Below are 26,119 nucleotides of genomic sequence, written 5' to 3'. Positions count from 1 at the left end.
CAGTTACTGATACAGATAAGATCAGTGAAAAACATAAAGACACATAAACACACCAGATATGCAAAGATATTCTTAAAACACACGTATATTGTGTTAGTATTTTAGATATCTATAGAATAGTAATCATTGATGTCATAAAAATTTGATTAGATCACATTATGTCATGATAATTAACATAGAGAAATAAAACAGAGACTTTTAAAACAGTTAGTAGCTTCACTCAGAAATTACTAAAGAACAAATTAAACATGTGAAAGTAAATAAGAAAAATAATGAATAATGACCCCAAACATTGACGTCTTCTCACTCCTAAGATCTGCTGCAGATGAAGTTGAGTTTGTGAGTCTCAGGAAGTAGTTGTGTAAACCCAACCACACCGCCTCAGTAGACGCACGTTTAACCACATTCATCACACGACGCTGCATCTCTTCTGAATGAACCGAGACCAGATCCGTATAATTCTGTCTGCAGTCTCTCAGAGCTTCAGGCCACGTCAGAGTCTCTGTGATCAGAATCAGTTTATCTGGACACAAAACAAACCACAAGCAAAAACTAGAGAGAGACTGATCAAAAACAACATGCAGAACAAACACTGTGGAGGAATCTGTCATGTCAGACATGTAGCGTCAACTTTAAGATATCTGGAGGTGATGGATGGATTGTGTGTGTTTGTGAGGATCTGCTCACCTTCATGACACACAAAAGGATATCGGTAGTTGCAAGGGATGTCATACCATTGACCCAGAGCGTTCGGAATGATCACTGTACAGTTTTCATTTCCTCCTTGATTATTAGGTTCACGAGAAGCCCAGTATCTGAATGAGGAGTTACTCTGATCTGACCACTGCCATGAGTCTCTGAACAGACCGATCCAGACATCATTAAATATGTGATTATCATTGATGAACTTCTGAATCTGTTGATTCTCATTCTGGTTCCTCACACTGACCAGATCAGTGTGATTCTGTCTGCAGTAACTCTGAACGTCTCTCCAGTTCTTCTTCTGATTGACAAAGACGAGTCCTGTGTTCACTTTAAGAAAAACAAATGGAAACAGATTCATGAATCAGCTTCTTCATTATTCTTATGCCGATTTACAGTTTGGAAGTAAAGAGGAGCAGTGGTCATCAGAAACTAGTGATGTTACACATGACACTGAAGCTTCAAAGCGCATATGGAGTTTTCAGCGCAATATCTCATGAATCTCCGTGCCGGAGCGCGTATTGCTTTCAGAGAAACACGTGATCAACCAAAAATGAAGCCTCACTTTCTGTCCAGTCTCGTGAATGCTTCACTTTGCGTGTCGGAATGTTTGAACCCACACCACTACTCTACAGGCTTTTGAAAGTTTAAGTCCATTTACTATTTTTATTTAATTTGTTATAAATAGACCTACAGCCTATGTTACATGATCACATATTCTGCCATATCATAGAAACCATAAAGTAATTAGACCACCATTTACTTGCATCAAGCAACTTTGTTGGTATTTTTATAAATAGTATTAATATAATTGTTAGATTTAATTTATTGCAACACTTTGATATGTGATTTATATTATCAGAAAACTGAACATTTAGCGTAGTCAGGCTTTTATTTCTGCTTAATAGATAAAACAACGGCGATGTGGACAGGGTTTATGGCTGCTATAAATTTGACCTACCACAAGATGGCGCTGTTTTCGACACTCTTGATGCTTCCAATCTTTTCCCGGAACAATCAGGGGAAATTCTCAGTGCTTCATGAGGCTTCATTTCTCCATCCCTATCAGAAACATGTGTCATTCATAGACTGATTTTGCTGATAACTGTTGTGACAAACTGCTGGCCCAGCCAGACTGCACCAGGAGGAGTTGATCTGCTCATAAGCAGGGTAGACACAGGGGGTCTCATTCATGAAACATTCGTAAATATACGAGTAAATATGTGAGTGATTTGCGCGTAAAGAGACATTCCCGAAAATTCTTCTCCTGATTCACAAATACTTTGTAAACGTCAGATTTGATAGTGAAATGTGTGTGGGTTAATGAATTCCAATCAGTCGTAAATGGGACACGCGTGCACGCTCATTCTCTCAATTACCATAAATCCCGCCCATTAAAACCGACTGACATCTATATATGGGCATTATATTATGACACGAAACGAAGGATTTCACATGTCTTCTCAAAAGCGAATGAAGAAGATAAATTTCTCAGATGCATAAATTGAAGTTTTATTATCAGAGGTTCATTCAAAACGCCACATTTTATTTTCAAGCGTACATAGTGGCGTATCAGGTCCTAAAAAAAGGATTTTTTAGGTAATAATGCTTTTACCTAAATGCTTTAGGTAAAAATGCTTGGCAGATGCAGTTAATGGAGTTTCATCCCAGAAGTGAAAAGAAAATGGTTCGACCTGGGTTCGACATGAAGCTTGACTGCAACACATGTGACTTGCTGTTATGGCCCTTAGGCCGTGTGTGTATGTATGCCAGGTGTACTGCTGCTTGTCTGTCCTTTGCAGGTCCTGTGTGCACACCTGTCTCCAGTTGGCAATCAATTACTGTGCACTCCTGTTGGCAATCAGCAGGAGAGTGGGAGCTTGTAAAAAGGGAAGAGAACTGGCAGACTGATGTTGAGGCGTGTGGAGAGCAGACGTCTATACGGCTTACCAGAGCTGGGTGATACTGCAGTGGCGTTCGTGGAGTTCCTGCAGTATAGTGTGTATCAAGTCTGTCCCTTGTGCTGGGGGTTTACTCTCTCGGTGGAGAGAGGGTGGTAAATACTAATGTGTTTGTTTTCCTGTTGTAGTCGTTTTGTAGTTGTAGTTGTTTAATTGTTTTGAGGTTGGCTTTGTTGTATCTGTTGTACCTTTTGGTTAATTAATGTTGTAAATAAACATCATACTTACTGATCAATCGGTCTCCTTTGTTCCTTCAACCCGAATTGGTTTTATTATTTGTCACTAACCTCCTCCTCCCCTGGACTTTTCACTGGAGGTTCGTAACAAATTGGGGGCTCGTCCGCGATTAATGTTTTCCCAAACACTTCGGGTTGTATGGAATAAAGCTGTAAGCAGTTATCGTTTCTATTGGTGTTGAAATTGTTTTGTGTAGGTTTTCACTGTCCAGTCTTTCCAGAGAAGACCTTTTCCCCAGCTAGTTAGAAGTGTCTAGCTAGGCTGTTCTGCAGTCTTTCCATCGGACACTTGGTTGTTATTTTTCCTTTATTATTTTCGGGGCAAATCCTGGGTGGGGACGAGATCCCTGTAGGGGGTAGGTTTTCGGGGCCCCGGCCGCCGAAGTTTGCCTTTAAAGTTGCCTCGAGCCCGGCAAGCCCCAGAAGACAGTTTAGGCTAAGTTTTGGGTAGGCAGGTCCTGGGGAAGTGGTTATTCTTTGAGGAAGCTGGTGTGTGACTGCTTTATTGTGTAACCTACGTGATCTCGTTGTTGCGTGTCTGCGTACACTTGTTGTTTGCTGCACTGTTGGTTTGTGTTAGCCAGGTAGCTATTGTGGTGAGGATGACTGCGTTTAGTTTAGAAGAGTTTGTAGCAAACCCTACGTTAGAGCAGCTGGGTGTATGTAAGAAAACTGACCTGTTTGCTATTGCTAAACATTATGGTTTTTCTGCGTCTAGTTCCCTGGTTAAAGCAGAGTTGCGGGCAGTTGTGACTGATGGGTTAGTGCAGTGCGGTGTTGTTAGTTCATTAGATTTGCCCGCCGGGGCAGCAGCGAAACAATCTGGTCCGGTGGTAGAGGAAGTGGCCACGCCACATTATGTGACAGATACACCTGGTGTGAAGCGGGGCGAGGGTAAGCAGTTCACTCTGCCGAGGTATAATCCATTGTCCGTGGAGTCCTCTTCTACTTCTGGAGGGGATGCGCGGCTGAAGGTTCGTTTGGCTCGGCTCCATTTGGAGAAGGAGGAGCGCGAACGAGAGTACCAGTTCAGGAGGGAGTTAGAGCTTAAAAAGATAGAAGTTGAGTCCACCAGGGTGTTGGAGCTAAAGAAGTTGGAGGCAGAAACAGCCATAAGAATGCGTGAGTTGGAGTTGCAGTCAGCACAGTTTCCAGCCACTGTTGCTGATACAGTGTCATCAGGATCTAACGCTGCTGGTAATTTTGATGTAAGTAAATATATTTCTCTGGTTCCTGTTTTCCGTGAAACTGACATTGAGAGCTATTTTACTGCATTTGAGCGCATTGCTGTTGCCCTGAGTTGGCCAAAAGATGTGTGGGTCATCCTGTTACAGTGTAAACTGTCAGGGAAGGCTCAGGAGGCGTGCTCATCGTTGTCTGTGCAAGATAGCCTCTCCTATAAAAAAGTTAAGAACGCCATCTTGCAGGTGTATGAGCTAGTGCCAGAGGCGTACAGGCAACGTTTCAGGGCTCTCAGAAAGGGGGTAGGCCAGACTTACATTAATTTTGCTTGAGAACAAGGGATTTTGTTTGATAGGTGGTGTGCTGCGTGTAAAGCCGATGATTTCTCCTCAGTTCGCGAGCTGATGCTGTTGGAAGCGTTTAAGAACTGTGTGTCTGAAAAGATTGTTGTTTATCTCAATGAACAGAAAGTAACCACGCTGCAGCAGGCTGCCACGCTTGCTGATGAGTTCGCTTTGACACACAAGAATACATCTGTCAGACAGTACTCGTTCTCTTATGATGATACTGGAAAGAAGCCTAGTAACACTCAGAGCATTCGTGTTAGTTCAGGGGCACAGGGGGACAAACGTTGTTTTTTTTGTCATAAACCCGACCATCTTATTGCAGATTGTGCTCTGTACAAACGAAAGTCCCAATCTCCAGTGTTTAAACCACCAAAAGGAGTTGGGTTGATTAAGACTGTATCTCCCTATGGTAGTCAGTTGGTTTTGAAAGAACCTGATGAATGCTTCAGGCCATTTATTTCCAAGGGACTGGTATCCCTCACAGGTAAACCTGAGGATCAGCGTCCGGTCACAGTTTTGAGAGACACAGGTGGCTCACGCTCATTCATCCTGGCTAGCGTACTACCATTGACTTCTCAGTCTGCCTGTGACGTGAGCACTGTAGTTCGGGGTATCGGGATGAGCTTTGTGCCTGCTCCTTTACATTCCCTTCGTGTGCAGTCCAAGCTAGCATCTGGTTTCTTTCCCGTGGCTGTTCGGTCTCGTTTTCCTGTTGATGGTGTAGATTTTATCATGGAAAATGACATTGCTGGCGGAAAAGTTTATCCGGACCTAGAGGTAGTGGATACTCCTATCTCTGAAACTGAACCTGACGAGTTGGTTCAGAAGCACCCTGAAGTTTTTTCGGCCAGTGTGTTGACTAGGGCGCAAGTTCGTAAGCAGGCCCAAGGGGTGGATCTCGCGGATTCACTGTTTTCATCTGTGTTAAGGGAGGACCAGCTGCCCTCTAGTGGAGAGGCAGAGAACGGTCTTGAGAAGGGTCCTGTAAAGGGTCCTGTAAGTGTCACCCCGCCTGTCACTGTCTCTAAGAAAACATTGCCGTTAACCCGTGAAGTCCTTGTCGAGGCTCAAAAGAGTGATCTCACCCTGACTAAATGTTTTGCGACAGCTGAGTGTGATGTTAGTGGGTGTTCAAGTAAGCAGCGTTTTTTTTATTGAGGATGGGGTGTTGATGCGTAAGTGGGTTCCTCGGGGTGGGACGGCAGATGATCTGACTGAGGGTTGTGACATTGTTTATCAGGTTGTAGTTCCAGTGGGATGGCGTCCGTACGTGCTAGGGTTAGCGCATGAACATTTGTGGTCGGGTCATCTAGGTGTCACCAAAACTTACCATCGTGTGCTCGAGCATTTCTTCTGGCCAGGTATTAAGGCAGATGTAACACGCTATTGTAAAACTTGTAGTACATGCCAAATCATTGGTAAACCTAACCAGGTCGTGCCTCCTGCCCCGCTGCATCCAATTCCTGCTGTTGGAGAACCCTTCGAGCATGTTATTGTGGCTTGTATTGGTCCCTTACCTAGGACTAAGTTAGGGAACCAGTTTTTGTTAACTGTAATGTGCGTGTCCACCCGTTTTCCGGAGGCTGTGCCATTAAGGAACATCACCGCTCCCGCTGTCACGAAATCTTTAATTAAATTCTTTACCACTTTTGGATTACCAAAAGTTGTACAGACCGACCAAGGTACTAATTTCCTGTCCAAGATTTTCCGTCAGACGATGCAAGAGCTGGGAATTTCACATTCCGTGTCTAGTGCTTATCACCCTGAATCACAAGGTGCGCTTGAGCGTTGGCACCAGACGCTTAAGTCCACGTTAAAGAAATTCTGCTATGATACAGAAAGAGACTGGGATGAAGGTGTGCCGTACGTGCTTTTTGCTGTTCGCAATGCTAAGCAAGAGTCTTTGGGGTTCAGTCCGACTGAACTTGTGTTTGGTCATAGCGTGCGAGGTCCACTTAAGGTATTGAAGGAGCAGTTGGTGTCTAGATCCTTGCCGAAGGTTAATGTATTGGATTTTGTATCCCGGAACAGGGAGCGGTTGCACCGTGCCACCTCCTTGGCAAAGAAGGCTCTGTCACAAGAAGGCATGAAGCAGCGGTTCGACAGAAAAACGGTTGAGCGGCAATTTAAACCAGGTGAACAAGTGTTGGTTTTACTGCCTGTGCTCGGCGCTGCCCTTACTGCTCGTTTTTCAGGACCCTATGTGGTGGAAAACAAAGTGTCGGAAACTAATTACATCATTCACACACCTGACCGTAAAAGAAAGAAACGCTTATGTCACGTTAATATGTTGAAGTCTTATCATTCCAGAGAAGTGGCTCAGGGGAAGCAGGAAGAAACTCCAGAGACTACTGCTCCAGGCAAAAACGTTGCTTCCTTGGTTTGTGACAGGGCGGAACCTGACGATGGGTTAGCAGGGCTCGGTGAAGGTCACCAGGGTGGTAGGTTGCCCAATTCAGAGCTCTTGTCTGATCTAGAGGCACATTTGTCATACCTCTCCCCAGATCAGCGTGATGATGTAATGTTGTTAATAACTTCTCATCTCTCTCTGTTTAGCGATGTGCCGTCCCAGACCACTGTAATGTGTCACGATATCAACATTGGGACAGCGGCCCCAATAAAGCAGCATGCCTATCGTTGTCCGCTGGCTAAGAGAGAGATGATGAAAGAGGAAGTTGACTACCTAATACGAAATGGGTTAGCCAGGCCCAGCTGTAGCCCGTGGAGTTCCCCATGTTTACTTACCCCTAAGTCTGACGGTACACTACGTTTTTGCACAGATTTTCGAAAGGTAAATGCAGTGACAGTCCCAGACTCGTTCCCTTTGCCCAGGATGGAGGACTGCATTGATAGTATTGGTCCCGCGGAGTATATCACTAAGTTAGATCTGCTGAAGGGGTACTGGCAGGTGCCATTAACCCCTCGGGCCTCTGATATCTCTGCGTTTGTTACCCCTGACCACTTCATGCAGTATACGGTTATGGCCTTCGGGCTGAGAAATGCACCGGCAACGTTTCAGCGCATGATGCATATAGTATTAGGGACTGTATCAAACTGCAATGTCTACCTAGATGACGTGGTAGTGTACACAGACGATTGGACTAGCCACATGTCGATTTTGACCGAGGTGTTCCAGAGGTTAGCGGCAGCGTCACTGACACTGAACCTAGCGAAGTGCGAGTTTGGAAAAGCCACTGTGACGTACTTGGGTAAGCAGGTGGGCCATGGCCAGGTCTGTCCTGTTGACGCCAAGGTTACTGCTGTGGTAGCTGTAATGGCAATTTTCAGAAGTTAATATCAAACAGCATCAGAGGTGTAAGAAAACTTTCAAGAGACAAAACTGTAATAAAGAGAAAAGGTTTATTTCAATGAGGATTCTTTTCACAAAAGCCGCAGCCACCCAGCTTTGAAATAGAATACCTATTAGACATAATAAAACATAGACATTTTATACAGTTTCTTGGCAAAAACTCCTCCTTCCAGGTTTCTTGTAAATTTCCAGAAAGATACCCCCTATCTTCAGCTAGTTCGGACTGGTTTCTACCCCCTGGTGCAGGTCACACTGTTCTTTGTCCCTGAGACACCCAAAGGCCTTCATCTACGACCTAAATTGCCTCTCGCTTCCCTGTCCTCCTTCAGCTGCTAGAAAACCTCACAGAAACATATGATTAAACAGTTTGGAAACGAATGATTATAAGAAACCCTGAATTTTCCGCAACAAATTCCTCCTCTTTATCATTCTCTGATAAACGTATTAAAGGAAAATTCATTCTTGTCTTCTAATTTCTTGATCAAACATCATTACATCATTACATTTCAAGATCAGAATTGATTCACAGTTATACTCTTCATGTCTGAATTTCATATCACTGATCATACCCTTAAACTTAGTAGGCAAAAAAATTAAAATTAAAACTATTAGGCAAAACCATTAGAATTAAAACTAGTTTGAAAAAAGATTAAAATGAAATAAGCTCAGGCTATTTTTCCAGGGATAGACCCTTAATTTTACAGCAAGCAGATAAAGGTTTATTCTGGAACCGGGCTAGACGAACGAGCTCTGTCATTGCATCCCCAACACTATAGGTCGGACCCTCAGTCATTTCAGTATAAACAAGAAAAAGTTGGATTAATATTTAGTAGGAAAACAAAACATGCTATAAAAACACAGATAAAGTAGATAGGAAAACTCCTCATATTCAAACCCTGTCCTTGTATGCCATCTCGTAACATTCTTACAATGGAAAAAGAAATAAAAATAATGAAAACAATAATAATAATAGAAACAGTGAATAGAACAGTCAATCATTGACATCAAAACCTAAACAATCAAAGTTTAGAAAATCCCTTTCCTGGTCCCAGAAAGGCAAAGGAAAACACATTTAACTCATGTCTGCATACATGTCATCGCTGTCATAATCATCACATTGCTCTCCATCAGTTATTGGGTACAGAGTCAGTTTCACTGCTTGGACTGACGTCACCTTGCTAACCGTCCCTGCCCTGATCAATCTCTGCACTGAGCTGGAAAGGCACTTCATAATGCATGGTAAACAAAACAGAATCAGTAATCCCATACCCACAATTGGCAAGACAGTTTGAATTATTCTATAAAACCACCCTGACCATGCAGACATCAGCCACCCCACCCACTCACTATCAGTAGCTTTAGGCGGCTCTTTCACAGCTTTTCTCAGGTGCTCGATGATATTGGTTATGTTGTCACTGTAATCAGGAATATTAAAACAACATGATACCCCCAACATTTTACAAACTCCACATTTCTTTGAAGTCAAAGCTTCAGAGCACAGCTGCTTACAGCGTTTGCTCTCCTCTTTTCACTGTTTGTTTCAGGACTCTTCACAAAGTATAAAAATTTGTACTATATGCCATCAATTTCATTAAAACTGTGTTGAAACAGTATTCCTCTATCAAGTGGTTAGTCTGCAGATTCAACTTAATGTTATCAATATTTTGTCAGTCCCACTTATCTCTGCTGTTTCACAAAAAACAAAATATCATATTACTCATCTCTCAATCCCTAAATCGCACAGGCTCAGTTAACAGCTTTTAGCTGATATTGAATGAGAGAGACTCTGAGGCATTTAGGACTGGCACACTGTACTCTCATAAACTTCTAAAATCAAACTTTATCTACCTGTTAAACTTTTAACTCTAGCCCAGCAGTAAGGCATCTTTGCCAGAATTTACATCTATTTTCAAATAAACATAATTTTTATATTTGTCTTTTGCCCACATCAGGGAAGTTAGACATTACATTACCACTAAAATACAATTCTTCCCCATTCTGCCTTTGTTCATTCCTCATCTTTATGCCACTTACCTTGACATAATAGTTCCATAAATTCTATCAGAAATTTTATTTTCATAACATACATTTCACTATATTTCTTCTCATCTTTCCCTACATGCTAGTTCCTTCTGCATCCTCCAATCTTCTTACGACTTCCATCTATTAACTTTCCTTTAACTTTCTTTTCTACCTCACTTACTCGTACGTTCTTTTCACTTTCTTTAACACTGCGTTCACATTCTTAGTTCTTTCTCAGACGAAAACTTTAATATCGTCATTTAATTACTGTTCTACTTTCAAACCCACATTAATACACGTCACTTTCACGTTATCACTTTCTTTTCTGAGTGTCTATTAACAATTACAGGCTAAATGGCCCCGCTGACCATAATTAAAACACTCTCTTTGCCTATAGTTTGATCATTGAGCTTGCAAACAGCTCCAACTTACTGCACACCCTTGAAGCAGTGTGTCCTAATCAGGAATGTAAACACAGCCACTGATAAGCAGTCCTCTGTATTCTTTTACAGTCCACCAGTGTGGATTCAATCACAACAGCCAAATCATAATCTTCATCATTATTATTGGCAGCACATTAATTTCCATAAGTTGTAAAGAAAATCATTCAACATATTCTAAAGGTTTTCACTAAACATTTTCTTTGTTAACTCCAACCACCTTGTTTGGCAGATACACAGAAGTTCCCACATTCATTAAAGCTGGATAACAGCACCCTGACCAGTCCTTTTTGCAAACGGTGATATGATATTACCACAAACCCAAACTGCCGCCGGTGAACTTTGATACGGTTTATCGAATGGACACTTAAAGTTGATTTCTTCGTGGTTGGTTTTAATTCTGCAGTCTGACCACCCAGTTTTAAATGGTCTCGGTCTGTCCTTTGCTTGTCCCCTCGTCTCTCATCCAGGCCAGCTCCTCTCCAGAGGCCCGTTCGATCTCGGGTGGCCCTGGCAGCACGAGAGGTTTCGCCGTTGTTGTTGTTTGTCGTCGGGGTTCCTCCTCCTGTTGCTCTCCTGATATGGATGGAACTCTCCTGCAGTGACTGGCATTCACCCACGTGGCTCGCTCGCCGACCTTCACCGCCGTATGCGTGATCAGCAAGACTTGGAACGGTCCCAGTCACCGTATCGCCCTCCAGCTCTTTCTCCTGAGGTCTCTAATCACCACGTAATCACCCGGTCTGATTTTGTGCAGGAACGTCTCTGCTACCTTGCTCTTAGAGAGAGCTTCTTTCACCTGCACAGAACTGTTAGATAACAAACACGACATCTTTTTGCAGTAATTCAACATTTCATTCTCACACACATCTGTCGATGGAAGCCTCCTTCTTTCCCCTGTTATACCCATGAACGGTGGTCTACCAAAGAGGATTTCAAATGGGCTCAAATTTGTTTTGACTCTCTTTCTCATTCTCATGTAGCTTAACACAATGGGGAGTGCTTTCACCCACGAGAGCCCTGTTTCTTCACAGCATTTTGCCAATTTGTTCTTTACCGTCTGGTTTTCACGCTCAACAGCGCCCCCGCTGGCAGCGTGTTAGGCACAGTGTGTTCCATCGTGACCACATATCCACGACTACCAAACAATATTTCTGTTTTCCACACGGGGTTAGTTCAATGAAATCAATCATTAAATATTCAAATGGCCCGTCTGGGGCTGGCTGCCTTGCCAGTGGTGTTTTAATGCCCCGTGCAATGTTATATGCGGTGCAAATCACACATCTTTTACAAAAATTTTCAGTATATATTGTGAAACCTTTGGTAAACCACAATTCCCTCATTTGCATAATCATCCCCTCTTTTAATGCATGGTCCCACCCATGCATTAATTTAGCGTAATGCAAGAAAAAATGGCTGGGCAGACACGGCTTTCCATCAACAGATGTCCATACACCATCAACAAGGCTGCAGCCTGCCGTCTTCCATTTGTTTTTCTCAGCTCCTGTGGAAAAAGACTGCATGCTCTGTAAACAAGGAGAAATGTCATTGTTAAGGTTATTGTCAACTTGTACGCAGGTGGCGCCACTGGTATCAGCTTCAGTCTGGTTTGTTGCCGCTGCCTTCGCAGCCATATCAGCTCTGGCGTTGCCTGTTGATATGAAACTTTTATCATTAATATGCGCTGCGCATTTACAAATTGCAATCTTGTCTGGCAGCATAATGGCCTCCAAAAGGTCAGATACTAACCTAGCGTTCAGTATTGGTCGTCCGTCCGACTTAAAAATTTTCTGTGCTTCCACAGAGCACCAAAGTCATCCTTGACCCCAAAAGCATAACGCGAGTCTGTGTAAATCGTTACACACTTGTCAGTCATCAGTTTACATGCTTCAGTCAAAGCGACTAATTCAGCTGCCTGTGCAGAGTAATGACATGGTAATTTGCCAGATCTTACAGTTTCAAATTCAGTCGTCACCGCATAACCTACGTTATTCTGTCCTGTTTGTGGATCTTTCGACGCAGATCCATCCACAAAAAGGACATTGTCACAATTATCAAGCGGAACGTCCAACAAATCTGGACGCGGTGTGCACACCTTTTAACAGTGACATTTGGCATGTCAAACAAAATTTTATGATACCTCAATCGAGCTGTAGACAAATGTGACGTTCTCTGCTCCTGCAAAATCAAAGACACCAAATGTGAGACCCCTAAAGTCAGATCAGCATAGCCTACAAACTCTCTTGAGGCCATTGAGGGCCAGTTCAGCTACCACCACCGCCCGGAGACAGTGTGGCAATCCCGCTGCCACGGGGTCGAGTTTTGTTGAAAATAGGCTACCTTCTCATCGGTCACCATGCGTCTACAGGAGAACAGAAGTCATAAGGTCATGCTTTTCATCAACCATCTGCACAATGGATGGTCTACAACCAGAAGGCCTAACAATCGAGATATCTCATCGTGCTTTCATGTTATCAAATGCTGTCTCAGCTTCACTTGTCCAAACAAGTCCGTCACATGACTTCAACCCTTTCCCTGTTGTCAGGGCTCGTAAAGGCTGTTCTAAAATGGCATAATTGGGAATGAATGTACGACAGTAAGCACACATCCCCAAAAATGACAGCAACTGTTTTTTGTTTCAGGCTTTGGGGCTTCTTTTACGCCCTGCACCCTTTTCTGTGACAGTGCTTTGCTGTTTGGTTTGATAACATGCCCCAGGAATGTCACTTCCTGTTTCACAAACTGCAGCTTTGAAAGGCTGACCTTGTGTCCCTCCCTTTCAAGATGCTTCAGGAGAGTCACAGTGTCAGCCCTGCAAATAGACTCATTCACTGAACAGATCAAAAGGTCAAACTTGTGAACCATCACAAGGCCTAATTACACCCTCTTTCAATAGAGCGTCAAACACCGGTTTTATACCCTCTATTGCTTCACGTTTCAGTGGATATTGTGCCTTATATGGTCTGAAATCAGATTTTGGTGTGATTATAACTGGCTCACAACCCTTTATCAGCCCCACATCATATTTGTTTTTTTTGCCCACAAGTTTGGTGATATTTGTGCCAAAGAAATATCAATTTCTGAGGCAGAAATATCCCCCTCTCCCTGTCCTGTCACATTTTTCCCAATAGCAGTCACATTTCTCTGAACCCCCACCTCAAAGTCACATTTTGATTTAAATGCCCCCATACTCTGACTCTCTGCTGTGTGTGTGTCAACTCTCACCCAGTCTGTGGCCGATAGACATTCTTTTACAAAAAGGCCCACATCTCTCCACTGCTGGCTTATGGCCTTGGAGACAGATAAGTGGCAGGCAGTGTTCTCTGACATAAGATAACAAGCTTTCTGACTCTGTCAACACTGCAGCCAATGCGCACACACTCTCTGTCCAGAAAATCTGGTCAAACTTCACACTTTCATTCTCCACAGAATTAAACCACATCTTTTCAAAATCTGAATCTCGCTCTGTTACGACATGTGATGTACAATGCATTTTATCATTTGTCATAAACTCTGTGTCGACTGGGTTTGTTCGAGCCTTTGCCAATTTCAAAATTTTCTCTGCCCAATCAACATCTGTCACCTGCCATTCATAAGCCCACTTCGGCTCGAATTTGGAACAAGTAATTTGTGATGTCTCCTCAATGCTAATTCCATAGGAATCAGCACAGAGGGACAAATTTAATTTACACATTAAATCACGAGCCATCAGAGGTGCGGGACAACCGGGAGACCACACAAATTCATGTTTGAAAAAGCGTCCCCCCTCTGTTTCGCACTCTAACGGCTCTGTTAACCGGTCAGAAATCAAATGGCCAGAGGCCGAAGTGCTCTCAAACACTTTCCCGGTTAAATTGGAACACATGGTAAATCACATGGTCGAAATGTGCTCAGGCTTGCACCAGAATCTACTAAAAAGTCAATAACTACCCCTTTAACTCGTAAAGGATAAATAGGCATTTCAGAAAACCCTGTGCTTTTGTATACTTTCACACGCTCATCACACACAGCACTGCTCAAATCATCAGTCACAGCTTTGCTCAAAGTATCATCAGACACACAAAAAGATTTGCAAGCAGTTTTTTCATTGCAGATAGCAGAAAGAAAATCAGTGTATGTGTTTGTGTGTGCGTCGTGTGTGTGTGTGTTAGTAAAAATATTTTCACTTCCCTTTGCTGCAGCCAAAGATTGGCTCCCCAAAGCCAGACTCTTTCCGTCCCGCTCTCCAGCCCCCTCGGTTCAATCCGACTTCATGGTGGGACACGCGCTGCTCTAGTGTCCGTCCTTCTTGCACACTCTACATTTTGTACAGTCTCGGAGCGAGTGGGCATTTGTGGCACAAACATAACAGCTCCATTTTCCTCCAGCAGCTCTTCCTTTCTGTCCTTTTCGACCAGCAGGGTTTGAGCAGGAAGATGCAGGTTTGTTGGGTTGTTTAGGTTGTTGCACGACCACCATCGTGAAGGGTTTTTTCTTCTCCTTTCTGTCCTCTTCAGCGTGAGTAGCGTGCCGCAGCGTTGCACTCAAACGCCCGTGTAACTGTGCATGAAACTGCGCTGTTAGTCTGTGTGCCACTCGCTCTGCGGCCTCTGCCAGTTCAATTTGTGCTCGTGCTTCTGCAAGTCGTGCTTCTTGGGCTGTTCTCGGGGCTGGTGGAAAGCGGTCCAGATCGAGGTCCAGTTTGAGAGCCGAGATCTCTGCTACGGGATAGTGAGCTGTATTGTAGTCAGGTGGCGGAGCCGTTGCCACCTCAGTCACATGTGGAAAAGCACATACATTCGGTTCATTAGTAGCATTCTGTTCCCGTGGAACTGTTTTCACACATACAACATTCTCAACATTACATGCCAATTCTTTTTGTATTTGCTCTCGTTCTCGCCTGTCAGCCTCTTCTACCCAACACATTATAGTCGGTTCGAATTCTTTGCACTCATGTTTAACACACACACAGCAGCTACTCTGTTTTCCCTCGTTCTTTTCTACTGACTCTTTTACTATATTTAGTCTTATTTTACTCAAGGTCCCCGCTTCGGGAAAATCGTGAAATTTGATCAGTTTCTGTATGTCAACCATACATTTACCACCATAATTATTTCTCATTTGACAGAAAATTGGTGTATAAAAATGATCTAATTTACTGTTAGATGACCCCATTTTGGCTGAATCTCCCTTCTGGATTTTACTCTTTCGACACGTGTCTTAGTATCTGTCAAACGTCTTCGACAGACCCGATTTTATTCCACCCAAAACCGGTCGGGTTTCAGCAAATATGCCGTGCTTTTGTAATTATGTTTTACTCAAAATCTACTATTCACCTAATTAATCTGGCGTGGCTCTTCCGTCCACCTTTGCAAGATTTCTTCGGGTTACAGAGACTTTGAGCAAAACTAATTAACCAGCACCTGTGATTACCCTGAATCACCAGTGGTACTTCCGTCCACTAACGAGCTGAGTGTGGCAGAAACCGATCCGAAGCTACTTCAATTTCTTCCCCAAAAATTGTGATTACTCAATCACCTCTCGCTCGTACCCAAAGCAAACTCAGCCAACATGGTTCATGTTCACTCACAATTATCAAATCACACTTAACATCAATAAAACAATTCTGCCGTTTCTTACCCAGAGATGCTTTCTCTTTTCTGTAATTGCCGCGGATTCTTTCTTGATCCTGGTGGGAGTTCTTCCACTGGTCCTGACGCGGGTGTTGGCTCTCTCTCTCGTAACCTGTTGAGTTTCTATCTCAAACCGTCGAGGTATGAGACGGCCGCCTGGTGCTGCCGTGATTGCGCAATTTCCGTCATACCCGCTCTCAGGACCAGGAGAAGAAGAGTCCGCACAGGATCCCACTTCTGACACCAAGTTGTAATGGCAATTTTCAGAAGTTAATATCAAACAGCATCAGAGGTGTAAGAAAACTTTCAAGAGACAAAACTGTAATAAAGAGAAAAGGTTTATTTCAATGAGGATTCTTTTCACAAAAGCCGCAGCCACCCAGCTTTGAAATAGAATACCTATTAGACATAATAAAACATAGACATTTTATACAGTTTCTTGGCAAAAACTCCTCCTTCCAGGTTTCTTGTAAATTTCCAGAAAGATACCCCCTATCTTCAGCTAGTTCGGACTGGTTTCTACCCCCTGGTGCAGGTCACACTGTTCTTTGTCCCTGAGACACCCAAAGGCCTTCATCTACGACCTAAATTGCCTCTCGCTTCCCTGTCCTCCTTCAGCTGCTAGAAAACCTCACAGAAACATATGATTAAACAGTTTGGAAACGAATGATTATAAGAAACCCTGAATTTTCCGCAACAGTAGCCTACCCAGCCCCCACGACTAGACGTGAGCTCCGTCGTTTTCTTGGTATGGCTGGGTATTACAGGTGTTTTTGCAAAAACTTCTCAGTAGTCGTCGCCCCCCTGACTAGTTTGTGTAGTCCCACTGTTCCGTTTGTGTGGACGGATGAGTGTCAACATGCTTTTGAAGCAGTGAAATCTCTCCTCTGTTGTGCCCCTGTCCTGGCTGCGCCAAACTTCTCGCTCCCCTTTAAGCTCGAGGTTGACGCGAGTGCCACCGGCGCTGGTGCTGTGCTGTTGCAGGATGGAGAAGGAGATGTGTGTCATCCAGTTAGCTACTTCTCTGTCAAGTTTAAGAAACACCAACTAAATTACTCCACTATAGAGAAAGAGACCCTCGCATTGCTTTTTCTTTTGCAGCATTTTGAAGTCTATGTTGGTTATAACCCTTCTCCAGTTGTTGTATTTACAGATCATAACCCTCTGGTTTTCCTGTCCCAAATGTATAACTACAACCAACGCCTGATGAGGTGGGCTCTGTTGGTGCAAAGGTTACAACTTGGAGATCCGTCATAAGAAGGGAGCTGACAATGTGATAGCTGACGCATTGTCTCGCGGGTGAGAGGTTTCCCTATTCTTCCGCTATCTGCGATTTAGGTGGGAGTGTTTGTTTTGTTTTTGTCTCTAGTTGGATTTTATGGGGGGGGAGTGTTACGGCCCTTAGGCCGTGTGTGTATGTATGCCAGGTGTACTGCTGCTTGTCTGTCCTTTGCAGGTCCTGTGTGCACACCTGTCTCCAGTTGGCAATCAATTACTGTGCACTCCTGTTGGCAATCAGCAGGAGAGTGGGAGCTTGTAAAAAGGGAAGAGAACTGGCAGACTGATGTTGAGGCGTGTGGAGAGCAGACGTCTATACGGCTTACCAGAGCTGGGTGATACTGCAGTATAGTGTGTATCAAGTCTGTCCCTTGTGCTGGGGGTTTACTCTCTCGGTGGAGAGAGGGTGGTAAATACTAATGTGTTTGTTTTCCTGTTGTAGTCGTTTTGTAGTTCTAGTTGTTTAATTGTTTTGAGGTTGGCTTTGTTGTATCTGTTGTACCTTTTGGTTAATTAATGTTGTAAATAAACATCATACTTACTGATCAATCGGTCTCCTTTGTTCCTTCAACCCGAAGTGGTTTTATTATTTGTCACTAACCTCCTCCTCCCCTGGACTTTTCACTGGAGGTTCGTAACACTTGCGGACTTAAAAATGAATAAACAGCTTGAATATAAAAAAAATATATTAAAAAAATCGGACTTGTGTTCCGTTTGCAGATGCTATTACTGGCTCTCGTAATAAAAGTAAAAAGAAAACCCGTATGTAATTACTATATATAATCTTTTTTCAAAATGCTGTGTAAATATGTAGCTACCCGATTAAGGTGAATTAAAATGCAGCCTTATAAATGTGCAAAACGTTCGGATGTTAAACGCACTATTTACGCGTGGCTGGGAGCAGGTGTAGATTTCTTTCATACCAACTAACATTTGGAAAATATGAACATTTTAATGAATCCGAAAATTTACGCCAGAACCACTTCACACACGATTTACACAAAAATTCGTTCTGCTCGTGTTTCATGAATGAGACCCAGGCTGTGTACGAAATCACCCATACACCCTTAAATAGGGCACTATTTGAGGAAACTGCAAAATCCTGTTTTGTATCTTTGGATGCTCTTAAAGTGGTGTTTGTATTTGTGTTTAAAAGTTTTTCACCTGACTGATTGACTGCATCAAACTTTCAAAATAAAAAAGAAAGAGAGCAAAAGTGTGGTCAAAGAGTGAAGTCCAGTTTAATTATTATTGTAGGCTATTGGAGAGTGGCAGAGTTCTGCACACTGAGAACCGTGCAAAATATTGAGGAATCACTTGACAATAACATTAAGTGCCATTTAGTGAATTTTCATGACAATTCTATTGCAACTTTATATTTCTCCATTATGTGTCCTTACACGTTTCTGTGGAATACTGGATTCAGACACACAGAGCTGAATGAGAGACTCATCAAACAGATGAAGATGTTAAACTGCATATTAATGTTTGTTAACTAGTCCTTAGAAATGTGTCAGTAAAAAAAAAGAAAAAAAAAGAAAAAAAAATTGGATTGTAGACTTATATTTTAGTCTATTCAAATGATTATTGTTCCAATATTAATAATAATGTTACTGTTTTTTTTTGTGTGTGTATTTTTAATGGACAATGTGTCCGTGTGAGCAGAGCCGGATTATCCATAAGGGCACTTGGGCCAGTGCCCAGGGGCACCAACCATTCACAACCACTAGGGGGGCACATGACACAGCTTTAAAAATATTTTTCGTAAATTGTTATAACTTGAAATTCTTGAAAGACCATACATAACTCGATTGTGAACACTAATTTAACAATAACAATAATAATATAAATAATAATATAAATAAAATAAAGATTACATGACCACTATATCTCCCCCCTCCCTCCCCAATCTGTCAGAGTTGAGTTGGTCCACAAGTACGCGCAAATGTGTCATTTTTTTAAAGACTACAAAAAATGAATCTAAATCCAAAATGGACAGACGTCAATTGAGTGGTTTTGCAAAAAGAAAGTTAAAGAAAGACAAGGACGCTAGTCGCTAGACGTTTAGCTACAATTCAAAATGTTCCAGGGATCGAAAGTTTTTTTGTGTGTTTTTGTGTGTGAGAACATCACTATAGCAGCGAAGCCGGAGCTAACTGTGGAGACGGTACTAGCATCTCAGATGGTACCGCCGTCAAATAATGCACTCGGGCGCCGCATGATTAACCTTTTGAGCGGTATGGTCTCATATGGGATTTTTATGTCTGTGCCCTGAGAGTACGGCGCCACATTTAGAATGTTCAGTGCTGCCAGATTCAAACTGTTCTTTCGCGCGTTGGCTGGCGCTGAGCCAGAGTCGGACGCGTTCAGCGCTGTCATATATCATGACTAAGCAGTGTTTTCAACCTCATAATGTTTATTTTAGGTTTCAGATATTTAAATACACATAAGCACGCGTAAAACAATACATTTGGAGTTTGTAAAAGACACACTGATATCTGTGGAAGCAGCAATAACAATCTATTAAAATATAATTTGCCGACATGTGTTATTCATATAAGACGAAACATAGTGGAAGTAACTATAAAGTTTACTCTATTCTTCTCGGTTCACCGGCCACGTTCTTGCATTTATTTCGGGAGAAACTGATGAATTCACGTGCTGTAGGCCTACATCCGACTGACAGGACAACATTGTGGCGCCCATCTCATGTTAGTTCAAGATTATTTATAAAGGTTTTTAAACGACCAAACACACTCACTTACACGTATTTGAGAATCAGAATATCAGATAAGCTAGTTGATGACATGGTAAGCAAGTTTGTGAATATTTTGAATAAAAAAGGAAAAGCGAAATAAAAGCACACATCTGTCATACAGTATTATTGTGGTGGCTGCGGTGTATCGCGTGACGCGTCGCCATGGAAACATTAAAGGGAACGTTCGCCTTGAAAAAACTCACTCAGGGGGTGGGGGTGTCAGAATATTTTAAACTTACGCGTGAAAGGGTTAAAGAAAAGATCGAAAATAAATATTTGTGTGTGCTGTAAAGTGGTTAGAAAAAAATTTAATCGGAATTGGCTAAAATCGGTATCATCAGGTCAAACTCAATAAAAAATTGGAAATCGGAATCGGCCTAGAAAATTGTAATCGGTGCATCTCTAAATAAAACAGCACAAAATATTCTCAAAATTATGCCACTTTCCTTTCCTGTTAAAAGACAAATGTCAAAAATTTGAAAAAGAGAGAGAAAGTATAAATACTTTTTTATTATTATTATTTTTGGGCAAACATGAATTGACGCTGTCAATGAATTGATAATTGATTGGGGTGGGGGGGTGGGGGCCTTTTGAGGTATAGTGCCCAGGGGCACCACACTGTCTTAATACGGCCCTGCGTGTGAGTTCCCTTAAAGCTCATCTAAGATTGAGGCATGGGCGTAGGTTTAGGGGGGGACGCTAGGTACTAGTCCCAATCAATATTTTGAGATAACAAATTTGTCCCCACCAATATTTAGCAAGCTCCTTTGAACTGCTATTTGGATCTTTGCGCTGCTATTTGGATCGATTCCAACGGCCAAAACAACGACAGTACAAGAAACGCCGTAATTTGATTGGCGGCGGTGTATCTGACAGGCTACACGCGCGGGCCGGGACTACTTTTGTGCTTGCACTGGCAGCGAGCGGGTGGTGTGTGTGTGTGTGTGTGTGTGTGTGTGTGTGCGCGCGCGTCGACGACGCCGACGGTAAGTTACCAGGGCTGTTTCTCTGCCACATACAAAGGCCAGAGTAAAACATTTTAATATTCCGTTTTTTGCCACTTTTTGTACTTTGTAGATAGATCAGCTATGCCACCCAAGAAGAAGAAAGGGGACATACGAAGCTTTTTCATAAAGCAGAGTGTTAGTAGGCAAAATAACTAGCCACACAAATAAACTAGCAGTAGTAGTGACTGACCAGGCTTTCAAATGCAGATTCTACTGTGGAAAATAGTATTGATTGGTGATAGTATGTGTTACCATGTTGTTACAGTTAAACCTAGCAGCAGCAATCTTTCAACTAAGGTTAAGAGTATTGATTAGGCTGTGCAGCACTGATAGACTCATAGAAGTCACGCTATCATGATAGAATGCTACGTTAGCAAGTCACTGAATGTTAATTAGCTGACCTTAACTTAGAATCTTGCAGTCAACATAAACAGTGGATCTGAGACATTTTTTCATAATAATTTATGTTAATAAAACGTTTGGTTGTTCAGCATTACACAGTCTCAGGTTTTAATTTTTATTTTTTGAGAGTGCATTTTTGAGATTATACAGTTATACCAGCTCTTTAGGGACAGTATACAGGATGGTGTATTGGGGTCAGGATACAATATAATGAGATGAAGTAGATTCACTTCTGTATTGTGATATTCTGTATTGCCAACAGTCTGAAATTGCCATTAAAGCACTGGTATCTTACAACAAAAGAATTCCAGGGGGAGGGGGATGTCCCCACCAAAGCTGAGGCCAAACCTACGCCCTTGGATTGAGGTTTTTACGGGTTAGTGTTGAGATCCTAAATCAGCAGCTCAAGGCGTTCAGATTGTTTATCACATACTTTGTTGCTAATGTTCACAAATTCATGTCTAAAATGTTTAATTTGTTTTAATTCAATCATCAAAACAAATGATTATATAATATTTACTTTCGTACATACTGTATATCATACTAAAAATGTGTTCTCGGTACAAGAGTTTTATTCATATATATCATTCAAGATGTGTAAAGTTATTGTACGTGAATATAATAATGCTCACTGAATATAAACCCAACAGATCACTCAGATCATTAGGATCATATCAGCTAGAAATACCAAGGGTTCATTCTAAACATGGTGAGTCTGCTTTTAGCTATTATGCCAGCCACAGCTGGAACCAGCTTCCAGAAGAGATCAGAGGTGCTCCTACAGTGGTCACATTCAAATCCAGACTCAAAACACTTCTGTTTAGCTGTGCATTTACTGAATGAGCACTGTGCCGCTGTTCGTCCGACTGTTTGTACTGTACTGTATTTTACTCTATTTTTCTAAACTGTTTTAATTATTCTTATTTCTTTTAATTATTTTAATTTCTCCTATGTCAGCAGGGCATTTAGCCCGAAACTGTAAATGCCCACTCAGAAGGTGATAATGTGAAAGTGATTAATGTGGGTTTGAAAGTAGAACAGTATTTAAATGACGATATTAAAGTTTTCGTCTGAGAAAGAATGTGAACGCAGTGCTAAAGTGCTAAAGAAAGTGAAAACAACGTGTGAGTAAATGAGGGAGAAAAGAAAGTTAAAGGAAAGTTGATAGATGGAAGTCGTAAGAAGATTGAAGGTTAAAAGAAGGTTGAAAGATTTAAGTCTTAAGGGAATCCTTTGAAAGAAAGATCTATAATAAATATTCTTTTTTATTTTTTAAAAGTACTGTATTTTATTTTATTTTTCTAAACTGTTTTAATTATTCTTATTTCTTTTCATTATTTTAATTTCTTCTATGTAAAGCACTTTGAATTGCCATTGTGTATGAAATGTGCTATATAAATAAACTTGCCTTGCCTTGCCTTGCCTTGCCTACGTCTATTATATGTTGGCATTATATGCATTCATTAATTCATTACAATTTATTTAGAATTTATAATTGACAGTATATATTGTTGCTAAAAAAAAAAAAAAAAAATCTGTTCTCTAATGTCAGATTCCCAGAGTTATCAACAACAGAAGATCATCATGTTCATTATCGGTTTATTTTCTATCCAGAAATTGAAAATGTGAAAAATATCCACAGTCTCCTCTATATTTATGAGCACATTAAAAAATAGCAGCATTTAGTATTACATTAATTTTGTACAGTATATTCTGCATCTTTTTTATAAATGAATGTTTATTGTGATTGTATGGAGCTGCACTTACTGTTAGATGAACTGCAGATGAAATGATAATTATCACTACATGACAAATCATGCCATTCTCCATTTCTCATGAAAGCACACTCATCTGTGCCATCAGGTTGTCCAAATCCTCAGTTCAGATAGAGCGCAGGTTCACCTGAAGACCACTGCCATTTATCAACACTCGTCCTCTCCAGCCCAATCCGGATATCCTGAACACGTCCATCATTCACACTCTTCTTCAGCTCGTTCATGTCGTTCATGTTGTCAACGGTGGCCAGATCTGTGTAATTCTCTCTGCAGAATCTCTGAGCTTCAGTCCAGGTCTTCAACACGTTTATAAAGTGATACTGACGCTGAACACATTCAGATACGGAGCAGAGAGCTGTGAAAGAGAGCGTTTGATTTAATGCTTTTCATAACAGGGTCAAACCTGATGAAACTATAAACCATAAATAAAACAACAAACACACTCACCAATGAGAAGAAGAATCAAATATAGAGTTTGGTCCATTTCTGAGGAAGAAACACATTGAAAAACTCAAACATCAAACATTCACAAATTAATTTTGGACTAAAATATGACAATTTCAGTGAGTATCTGAACAGCCGCATGAATTCACTGTAAATAATCAATAAGACAATATTAACATCTGAAAGTGTAATTGTGTTTGAAGAATGAACATGTTCTTACTTTAGAGGTCGTGTGTTTCTGTCCTGAGTCTGATGTTTCTGTCTGCAGATTTAAACTACGTGATTATTATATCTGCTCTCATCCCTCATTCAGCTCATCACATCATTTGTTTATTTCTCTGAGAACCCCTATTTCATATTTTACTTCCTCCTTATTTGTGTATTTCTGCAACTCTTTCCCCTTATTTGCATCTTGGCGCCTGTCGGTCTGTATCAGTCTATGTTAATATGGACCTTATCAGAAAATTATATACATATGAACATTCATAATTTACATTTGAACATTAATAACTAAACAGTTTCTCTAATGTTATTGCTGGACTGTATAACTCGTGTTACATCCCTGTTCAACTCTATAGCCTATGTGTGTTTGTGTTTCTCTGTTTTTGGTCACTTTTTATCTGTTTGTGTGTGAACTGAACAACCCACTAATGATCTGCCCAGCAAACACAGAACGTTGGCACATGGTTTTATCAACATGGCGAAAAGGTTGCTATAAATACGTTGTGTGGTGACGGTTGCTACAGCGTTGTCACAATGTTGACATTAAACCACCGTTCAAGGCCATTGCTTAAGGTTGTGCCAACGGTGTCTTGACAACCACTGGACTACACATGTACTCGTCACTGCCCTGAAGCGCGAAAATCAGCCTTTTAAATGTCATCCGCCCGTTGGGCTCATTGTGTTGTCTCATTCTTCATCAAGGATACATGAGTATTGTGTTTTATTTTCCTCAGCTAAATAAGATACGTAATTATTCAAACACAACCTACAACTTCATTTTCTAATGTGACTAATGTAGCCTTGCTTGCACTGTTTAGTTTTTCGTTTCATTTGTCTGCTATTTAGTCTCTGTTAAACGTATTGCACCCTTATACATTGTATTAGGGTATTGACTACCTGTATTGTTTTATTTGGAGGTATACGGTTATGTACGTGATGACGTTACGTTTTACGTCACATGCTTCTAAGTTGAGAAAACAGAACTGATGTCATGTTCAAGTGAAGCTTGCTAAATAAAAATCCTGCCAAGAGGATAAACAGCACTGAACAGCGTTTCGTTTGTTTTTCCTGCACGCGAGTGAGGGTGAATTGCGCACTCGGATGCTCAACAGGTTATGGGCCCAGGCACGGAAACAAACGAGCGTGAGTAAGACAGACGCGACGTCGCGTATTACGCGTTCTATGAAGCTAGTGATGAAGCTTAAACTGAAGTGACATAAGAAGAAAAGTCGGCGAAAATGGCAAACAGAGTGGTAAACAGAGCGGTAGGAGTCCTAGCAACACAATCTTTGTTTGATGGATCCGAAGATAAATATGATCTTTGGGAAACGAGATTCTTAAGCTGTTTACACACTCTAAAGTTAAAAGAGACTATTTTGCATGAGCCCACTGATGCTAACGCAGAACAGCTAGCCGAAGACAGACGGAAGAATGCTGATTGTTATGCTGAACTTGTAAGACTGATAGATGATAAAAGCCTATCACTGATAAGACATGAAGCTGCTGACGATGGCAGGAAAGCCCTTAAAATACTGAAAGAGCATTATTCAGGGAAAAGCAAGCCACGGATTATAAATATGTACACATCCTTAACTCAGCTACGCATGGCAGACAACGAGAGTGTTACTGACTACTTGATAAGAGCAGAAAACATCATCACAGCACTGAGAGATGCAGGAGAAGCCATGAGTGATGGATTAACTATAGCAATGATTCTCTGTGGATTACCAGATTTTTTCAAGCCGCTAGCCATCCACATTACACAGAATGAGGACGACGTTACGTTCACAGATTTTAAGAGAAGACTGCGGATTTATGAAGAGGCGGAAAAAATGAAAGGAACTGAATCCACAGATAATGTGATGAAGACACAGACGAGACAAGGAAAAGGTCCTGTCAGGTACCACACTAAAGAAAGAAAAGAGGAAGACACAAATGTGACATGTTACAAATGTGGAATAAAGGGATACAAAGCGAGAAAATGTTACAAGAGAGTGTGGTGCAATCATTGTAAAAATAGTACACACGCGGAGTTCCTGTGCAAGAAAAAGGGCGACCAAGATGGCGTCAGAAAGGTTACAGACGAACACGATAATGACCAAGACCATCTCTTCAAAGCTGAACACTCAGAAAAACCACAGAACAAAGTGAAGATGAAAGGCATCATGGTAGACGCTGGAGCGACATCTCATATTGTGAGTGACATCACAAAATTCTGAAGTTTTGATAGCTCATTTCAACCAGAGAACCATTCAGTGGAATTAGCCGACGGAACGAAGTGCAGTGGAATGGCGCAACAAAGAGGAACGGCAGTGATTTATCTAATAGATGACGCTGGAAAACAGCACACTGCACAGCTACGGGACGCACTATACATGCCTTCATACCCACATGACATATTCTCGGTAGCTAGAGCAACAA

General features: G+C 41.7%; 1 protein-coding gene and 1 pseudogene across 2 annotated transcripts in view; one reads left to right on the top strand and one right to left on the bottom strand.

Annotated features, from left to right (window-relative positions):
* Positions 1–26,119, top strand: part of LOC309493254 (C-type mannose receptor 2-like) — a 185,800-nt gene that overhangs the window by 86,405 nt on the left and 73,276 nt on the right. The gene's annotated exons all lie outside the window — the stretch shown is intronic.
* LOC309483468 (macrophage mannose receptor 1-like) lies at positions 217–24,013 on the bottom strand (annotated as a pseudogene). Its single transcript, XR_014211754.1, has 5 exons — positions 23,480–24,013; positions 23,025–23,387; positions 688–1,032; positions 308–523; positions 217–230 (listed from the first exon to the last, which is right to left on the bottom strand). The product of XR_014211754.1 is annotated as a macrophage mannose receptor 1-like (transcript).

The sequence above is a fragment of the Leuciscus leuciscus genome (genome assembly GCF_965113295.1).
Source record: "Leuciscus leuciscus genome assembly, chromosome: 2".
NCBI lineage: Eukaryota > Metazoa > Chordata > Actinopteri > Cypriniformes > Leuciscidae > Leuciscus > Leuciscus leuciscus.
Note: the sequence above shows the minus strand (reverse complement) of the source record. Positions and strands in the feature narration are given on the sequence as shown.